At 41.5% G+C, this 8862-nt stretch overlaps 1 pseudogene; it reads right to left on the bottom strand.

Annotated features, from left to right (window-relative positions):
• Positions 1 to 4865: 4865 nt before the first annotated feature.
• On the bottom strand, positions 4866 to 7128 carry LOC125074534 (annotated as a pseudogene).
• Positions 7129 to 8862: the final 1734 nt, after the last annotated feature.

The raw sequence follows: 8862 nt of genomic DNA, 5'->3' as shown, positions 1-8862 counted from the left end.
TACGGTCGCAGTGTGTCGGTAAATAGCCGTAACAGAGTCGGGCGGAGTGCCCGTATGATTGACACCGGTGGCATTGAACGTGTATACCGCGGCTTCCAAATTAAAATCGGAGAGGTCGACCAAGTTAAATATTTTCTTACCGTTGGGGAAAAGAGGCAATACAACTAAAACGAAATCGAATCGTTCTTTTGTTTTTAGGTTGTACATACATACGGTGTACATATATTATTAAGAACTTCGATTTCTCTAGCCTGGACTTGATTAAGGCCTCAGGTATTCCCTTTTTATTACGAAGCGACGCGCAAGTGACGTTCATCTTCGAACGCCTAAGTGTGGTGCGGTGTTTTATTATTTCTCTTTGAGGAATTGCTGGTGAAATAGTATGTAGCAAGTTTTATAGAAAAAGATCAAATCGCGATTCAGGATCATGAAATGTAGGTACTGTTTGTTTTCTACTGAATTAAATAAGAACCGTTCATTTCGGTTGCTTCATATTGATATGATACTGCGGTATTATAAGCGTAACACAGTAAAACGTAATAAATATACTTACGAGCCTGTTTGTTCACATGCTAGCAACTTTTGTGGGTGGTATCTTAAATGGCACTTTGTGTAAAAAGCATATTATTAATAAAAACTATGATATACGGACTCCGATGCGTAACGTAACGTAATGTTGTGTTCGGGACTATCATTAAATATAAAACACCGCAATAGTGATACTATATTTTTAATATAAGAACCGCGATAGTGATATGTAAATAATTTGTTAGCTATAATGTGTAATTTAGTTTGTTATTTGTAATAGAAATGTAGAATTGTAAAATAGAAAGAGATAGCTAATAGCCACACGCGATTGGTCAAATAATTAAGAGCGGGTCGGAATCTTGCGCGCTCGTGCGCACGTGCACTGTGCTATCTAGTATATAAACCCAGCCGCCGGGCATATAAATCCCATCGTTCCATTCCAGTTCTGACATTCGTCCCGCGCGGATGTCTCTACGAAGAATATCCGATACTCAGTTATCACCAACCGCCGAAGCGGTAGTCGGGTTCGACTACCTGCCGACCTACCTGCTCGCCTACCTGAGCCACCGACCGACCGACCCTTGTGTTACTAAGGGCCAACCAATCAGTGACATACAATAAAAACTCAAGTGTTCAGTGTCAGCAAGACCGGAATAAGTGTTGTGCGCGTAACCGCGAGTTCCGTGTTAGTGCAGCAAGCCGCCACCGTCCGCCAGTAAGTACATGTAAAATAGGTACACGCTTGTTAGGAATAGGCACACATTTCTGCCACCGACGGGCAGATTCCATATAGGCACACACCTCCCTGCCTCACGGCAGGGAGGCAAACGTTTTCTCCTCAGGGCCACAAAATGGACCCACTCAATCAGCTAACCAAAGAGCAGCTACTAAAGCTGCTCAGCCAGCACCTCCCAGACGCGGTTAGCGTACTAAACGGATTCGCCCTCAACATTGAGGACAACGTACGGCCCACCGTCGGAATTGACGGAGCTCGGTCACCCTATCTCGCGTCACCTGTCGGCTCAACCATGGAGGTCGAGTCAGACGGTGATGGCGGGAGGTCCCGTGACTCGGAGTCCGTCGGCTCCGACGTGGGATTCTCGGACGCGGAGAGTGACGGGTTCGAGCCCGTCCTCTCCAAATCCGCAAAAAGGAAGGCGAGGGCTCCTCAAGCCCCACCTCCAACCAAAAAACGGCCCGGGAAAGCGAGCCCGCGCTCGATCCGCCCTCCAACGCCGGCGTCGCCGTCGTCGCCGCCCTCGCGCCCCGAGACACCCAGGGTACCCGCACGCCCTGCAACACTGAAGTCGCCTTCAGCGACCCCGAAGGTCAACGAGGCCACCGAAGAAAAACTGACGAAACTTCCGCCGCCTGTAATCATCCAGGACAAAGCGCAGTGGCCTAGGATCTCAGACATCCTAGTGGAACGCCGAATCCACTATACCAAGGCTAAGAATATATTGCAAGGGATCAGAGTCCAGGTGCAGGTTCTGCGACCCACCGCAAACTTACAAAACTACTACGGAGTGAAAAAACTCCATTTTTCACGTACGCGCTGGAAGACGAACGGCACCTGCGCGTCGTTATTAGGGGCCTGCCAAAGGAAATACCTGAGGCTTTGATCAAGGCCAGCCTGGAGAAATCAAATCTCCCGATAATCAACGTACACCGTATGTACAACACTAGGACCAAAGAACGATCGATCTCGTCTTGGCCATATTGCCTCTTTCCCCCGAGGGAAAGAAAATATTTACAATAAAAACCATCTGCGACCTCTCCGACTTCAAGTTGGAAGCTCCCCGCAGCCGAGGAATACCTGGCCAATGCCACCGTTGCCAGTCCTACGGACACTCAGCCCGCCACTGCTATGGCCACCCTAGGTGCGTCAAATGCCTAGGCGGGCACTTAACGGAGGACTGCGAACGGAAGCAGCCCGATCCGGAAATCCCGCCTAGTTGCGTTTTGTGCGAGACCCAGGGCCATCCCGCGAATTACCGCGGATGTCCTAGGGCCCCGATCAAACGAGACCCAAAGGGAAGGCAGCGGCCAAATAGGCGCGCCCCAAGACCGACGCGAGCCCCTCAGGCATCAACGCGAGCCCATCAGGCACCGACGCGAGCCCCTCAGGCAGCGACGACAGCCCCTCAGGCACCAACGCGAGCCCCTCAGGCCACCAACAAAAGCGCCTGGGAAAAACCACTGCCCATGGTGCGTAAAACCGCAGCGGCACCACCACCACACCCCGCACCGAGCAGCACTAGACAGCCAACAAGGCCACGGACCTTGGTGACAAAAGACGCGGACAATAGCCGCGAATTTTTCGCTCTATGCGACAGTTTAGACCTGGACGGCATCGAATGTTTCTTGGATGAATACGCAGCCGATCCAAGGAATATCGCGGACCTATTCGTTAGGTACTCACACCTGTTCTTACAGGTAAACGCCCTAAGATACCCAAATGGCCGCCGTTAGGGAAAGAATAAAACCACGCGCACTAGTGCTAGCCACGTTTAACGCAAACGGGCTTATCCAACAGATCGACCTAGTTCGAGAATTCCTACGGAACCACCCTGTCGACGTCATGCTAGTGCAGGAGACATTCCCAAAGGCAAATTCGCGCAGCCCAAACGTGGCCAACTATCGCATCATTCGAAACGATCGTACCTCCGCCAAAGGCGGAGGCACGATCATCTATTACAAAAAGTCACTGCACTGCGTGCCGCTCGACAGCCCGCCGCTCACCAACATCGAAGCGTCAATATGTCAAATAAGCATGACAGGCCATCAGCCCGTCATAGTAGCATCAGTTTATTTGAGTCCTACCAAAGTCCTACTAGAAAGTGACATTAGGTCACTTCTTGCAACAGGTAGCGCGGTCATCCTGGCCGGCGACCTAAACAGTAAAAATACCGAATGGCACTCAAGAAGTGCCAATACAAGGGGTAGGAAACTAGAACAACTAGCCCACCCCATATCATGTAACTTCACAGTCATTGCACCAACGACACCCACTAGATTTCCACGTTCGGAAAACCATAAAGATAGGCCAGACGTCCTCGACGTGGTGATCTTGAAAGGCGTGACCTTACAGTTGCGTTCAATCGAGGCACTACCTGAGTTAGACTCTGACCACCGCCCAGTCGTCATAGAATTAGGGCCTGACGAGCCACTTCATCGCCCAACAAAAACGATTGTTGATTGGAATAAATTCCAACAGCAGATCCAGTCCATAGACTCACCATTCCTAAAAAACATCCCAGACAATATTGACTCCGTCGATGTTGCGAAAGCGGCCGCGACTAACCTCACGACTCACGTACGCGACACGATAGATGAGTGCTCCAGGGAAATTCAAATACGCCCTAACGAGCGTTACGAACTCCCTGAAGACCTCAAAGAACTTATCACGCGGAAAAACGCAGTCACGCGAGCGCACGACGCTTTCCCATCCCAAGAAAACCGGAGGAAACTCTGGGCCCTTCAGAGGGACGTCAAAGCCCGATTCGAGGAATTCCGAAACTATAGGGACGGCGATTACCTTGGGGAAATCACGCCATCACACACTGCGTTTTGGTCGATGCCGAGATCTCTCAAAGGCTCATTGCCCACGACAATGCCTCCATTGTCACGACCAAATCTCCCACCCGCAACAGACGATTTGGATAAGGCCGAGTGCTTGGCCGACGCACTAGAATTCCAATGCTCCCCGAACCGCAATCCGGTAGACCCCGATCACCTCCTAAAGGTGGACGGGGCAGTAAATCGTATTAGCTCCATGCCACCAACGAACCACTGACTCCGACGTCAGCCGATGAAATCGAATCGATCGTCAAAGCACTACAAATCAAAAAATCTGTGCTGACCGAATAACAAACAAAGCGGTCAAGCGCTTACCGCAACAAATCATAGCACTTCTAGTGCTAATATTCGATGCCCTTCTGGCAGGTTGTTCCTTTCCCGACCAATGGAAAGAAGCCATAGTCATAGGAATCCCAAAACCAGGGAAACCTAGGAATCAGCCCACGAGCTATCGTCCCATCAGCTTACTGAGCACTCTCGGCAAAATATGCTGCACTTAAAAGAAGGCTCCAACCTTTACTGTGTATACCGTAATAAGCTGAATAAGTATATTTTTATTTATATTTATTTATTTAAAAAGTTGTAGTTGCGAATATCCGCTTAAATTAATTCGACGTTACCTTGTATTTGTAAAAATAACCTGTTAACATAAAAAATAAAGTTTATCCAAATTGAGAGTGTTTCACTGTGATGGAAACTGTACCAATAATCCCGTCAACATCTCCGACACACACATCTTTCTTTGTCCTAAGCATCGGCTACGCAGGAGACACCCCTACGACGCGCGATTCTGAACCCTTAAGTAGGTGGTTCTCAACATCCAGGTTTGAGTATTTTAACTTGCCTCGCCGCTGCGACGCCTTAGAGGCCAACAGAATATTCATATCGAAACAAATCGGAATCTAAGGCCTCATTCGACCCCGTTTTTCGTAGCGGCAGCATTGCTGACCACCTGAAACTCGTCTGCGACTCTGTCTTTCAACCCTAATGAATTGTAGACAAACGCATGTAAACATAACAGTCCTTAGGTTCGGCTCTGGGCGTTACAGTCTCCGGGATTCTACCTGCTTTATTAAATGACAGCAACAATGGGTAGAATCAAACCACGCTCGATCAATATTTCTACATTTAATGCAAACGTCTACAGATGTCAAAAACACTTCATATATACAAATCAACTGTTACCAAATTTTACTATTAGCTAGACAATGATTATTTAATATATTGAAGACATTTTATGTTTAATTTATTGTTTAAAATATATTTAAGTACACTTTCATGCAATGAATATCTTTTTATTATTGTGGCTGAATTTCAATATTTAACGTTCAGAAATTCTATTCGTTTTTATTGATAGAAATGAAAACGTTTTGTCTGGACAAACAAATTGTAAGTATGCAATTAGTGGTCAATTCCTTTTTAGTTTTTCTATATATACTAACACATTTTGCAATAAATTAATTTCGACCCAACAAGCAAGTGTTAAGAGCCGAGTGTTAGAACGCGTGCATCTTAATCGATGATTTCGAATTCAAGCCCAGGCACCACTGAAATTTCATGTGCTTAATTTGTGTTTATAATTCATCTCGTGCTCGGCGGTGAAGGAAAACATCGTGAGGAAACCTGCATGTGTCTAATTTCAACGAAATTCTGCCACATGTGTATTCCGCCAACCCGCATTGGAGCAGCGTGGTGGAATATGCTCCAAACCTTCTCCTCAAAGGGAGAGGAGGCCTTTATCCCAGCAGTGGGACATTTACGGGCTGCTAATGCTAATGCAACACTTAATAATACACATAAATATTTAATTTATTAGTGTTTTATTTATATTTTAAATTATATAGGCATTTTACACTTATCAACAATGAAAGTCCTTCTTTTAAACGGTAAAACTATTTATTTAAATCATTTTTTAATTTTAAATTTTCTATTTTTGCATTCTCTAACTCCACCTTAAGCTTAGCAATTACGATTTCTTTTTCCTCTAGTTCTAATTCAACTTTTTTCTTTTTAACTATTAGATATTCAGCTAAAGCATTATCTCTATAAATGCGTGCCTTACATTTTTCTTCTTCTAGTATGAGTTTTCGCTTTGCTGTAAAAAAAAATAAAAATATTAATGATGGCCAACCAATATTTTTATCCGTACCATTAGAGATACATTCGTAAGGGTTAGGCAAGAGAAGAGTAACAAGCCAATTTTTAAAAATGAATCACGTATGGCTAGTAAATTTTACGAGACTCCAGAGGCAATCACCCTATATTTGAGGCAAATTTAATGGAAGAAAGTATCAGTAACAACTTAATACTAGTAATGTAACCACCAATTACCTACAGAAACACTTCCACTAGCCCTATTTAAAAAAAAGTTTTTGTTTTTTGGGGGAGATGTCTCAAGAATCTCTGTTTCTTTAAGCACCTCCTCCTGAGTCACACCACCACCGCAAACACCATTACCATCATTATTTAAAGGTAAAACAACATCAACATCTTCTTCGACCAAAGATAAATTTAAATTATTGGTATTGGTAGCATCTCCACCAAACTCCACAGAGAAACCTTGACATGTATTGCCCAAAAGTGATGCTACTTTGTCTAAGACTTCATCTGGTGGAAAATAATCCTTGCCACCTCCAGTCTGTAATAAAGAGATTTTATTATAAATAAGCACTTAATTTAAAATAAATCTAAGTTCTATTTGATAATATATCGTTCCAATGAGTATCCTGATATGTATGTAGAAGTAGTATAATATCAATTAAATATAACATCATTAACCTTATTACAACTACTTTTCATAGTTGCGCAGCGTTTGCGAGCCGATTTCTGGAGATTTTCCCACTTCAAACGCAACTGCGAAGGAGTTCGTGGAAAACTTGTGACTGAATAATTGTACTGATTTGTCAAATCTTGCCACGCTTGCTCCTTGAGTTTATTATTTGTCGTATTGGTTGCCTTACAATTAATAATTTTACTGGCAACCACAAGCTACACTAAAATCATCGTCTGATCTCTGGTCATAGATGCTGCCTTTGTTGACTAAAAAAGTTGGTTGGTATATCAATGATGTGATGAGATGAATGCAATGCAAAAATGTACTATTAAACATCAATATATTTCGTATATACTTACATGAGCCATTTTGTATCACTTATAAAAGAGCAAACACAAATTAATAACCGAAAACCAAAATTTAAACTTCAAACTGAAAAGACGTTTCGTTTTGTTATTGACATTACCGAATTTGTTAAAAAGAATGGAAAATCACACAAAACAAATACCTATTTATATATTGATATCTTTTTTTTAATTCAAATTAATTTATTAATCAATTTGATATATATATTGAATAAAAAACAAATAAATGAAAAAAAAAGTTTTGAGCGTGACATTGTTTCGTGGTTATCGTAAAACGAAACGTTCGAAGAAGCTAAGATAGGTGAGAGGGAAAAGTAATCTAATATCTATCGTTGGTCGAAGATAGATGACACTTATCCTTGATTGTGAAACGCATACAAGTTCTAACTGTCAATCGGGGATAGCGATCTATCTGTAATCTTAGATAGATTATTGAAAACGGACGTAAAAGGATAGAAGTATTTTTTATCTACTACGATAGTATCGATAGTATTGGTCTAAACGATACTATCGATAGTATTGGTCAAAACGATACTATCGATATTACTATCGATATCTTGAAGAGTTTTCGAGGTCAACTATCGATAGTCACACTATCGATAGCTCTGCAACACAGGTTGCAACAATAACTATCCAAAACAACTAGCTAGTCTCCACGCAAATTATTGCCTTCCATATAATAAGATGACTTCAACATGAGCTCTTACTGCCTGTCACCTAAACAAATCAAGGGAGTTCAAACTCGATATTAAACAATAAACATTGATGTATAAAAAAACTCGTACTAAGCTAATGACTAGGAATAGGAAATAACTTGAAATAAGAATCAAAACCGCGCGCTCTTTCGACTTCAAAGTCGATGTAAGTAACAATCGGATACTCTCACTCTGATAGACCGTACGGTGTTCTGTTATTTTCAAATTACCTTTCATAATTACTAAAACCTTAAAAAAATGTTTTAAATATTACCAATCATAAACGAATTTTTAAACAAAAAGGATTTAAGTCAAAAGCAAAATATATTAGAATAAAAATATAAAATATGATTTTTTTACATAACATATTTCATGTTCACTTTGTACTTTGTAGTACTTATAATTCTGTAATTGACCTTACGTAAATTATGACGACAAAGACAGTATTTGATAATTTGTTTCAGATATAAGAGTAATGAAAACTAAAACTACTAAATAGTTCTTATAATATTTTTTTTTTGTATTTGTTGGTTTTATTTATTGGGTTTATTTTATTTTGTATGTATAGTGTGGAATAACCAATTATTTTATAAATCTCCTTAAAAACGCAAATTTGTAATAACTGTGATAAAAAGAATTATTTTGTTATCGATTTTTGTTCCAATATGAATTTAAATTTAGTATAATCAATTATTGTTTTATAATATTATTTTATTATCTCTTGTATCTAATAAAATGAAGAGCAATACGTATCTCGAAATGTTGTTTGATTTGTATAATCATAATACAAACGAAAAGTTATTTAGTATAGCAACGATAATCGAGTAGCAAAATATTTTAATCGATTCCATAATTTCCTAATGTTGGTACAATTGGGGCAAGACTTCTACTTCTACTCTCCAGTTTCTTTAAACTTTTTAAC

Source organism: Vanessa atalanta, chromosome 28 (assembly GCF_905147765.1).
Source record: "Vanessa atalanta chromosome 28, ilVanAtal1.2, whole genome shotgun sequence".
NCBI lineage: Eukaryota > Metazoa > Arthropoda > Insecta > Lepidoptera > Nymphalidae > Vanessa > Vanessa atalanta.
This window is presented reverse-complemented; position numbering and strand designations above follow the sequence as displayed.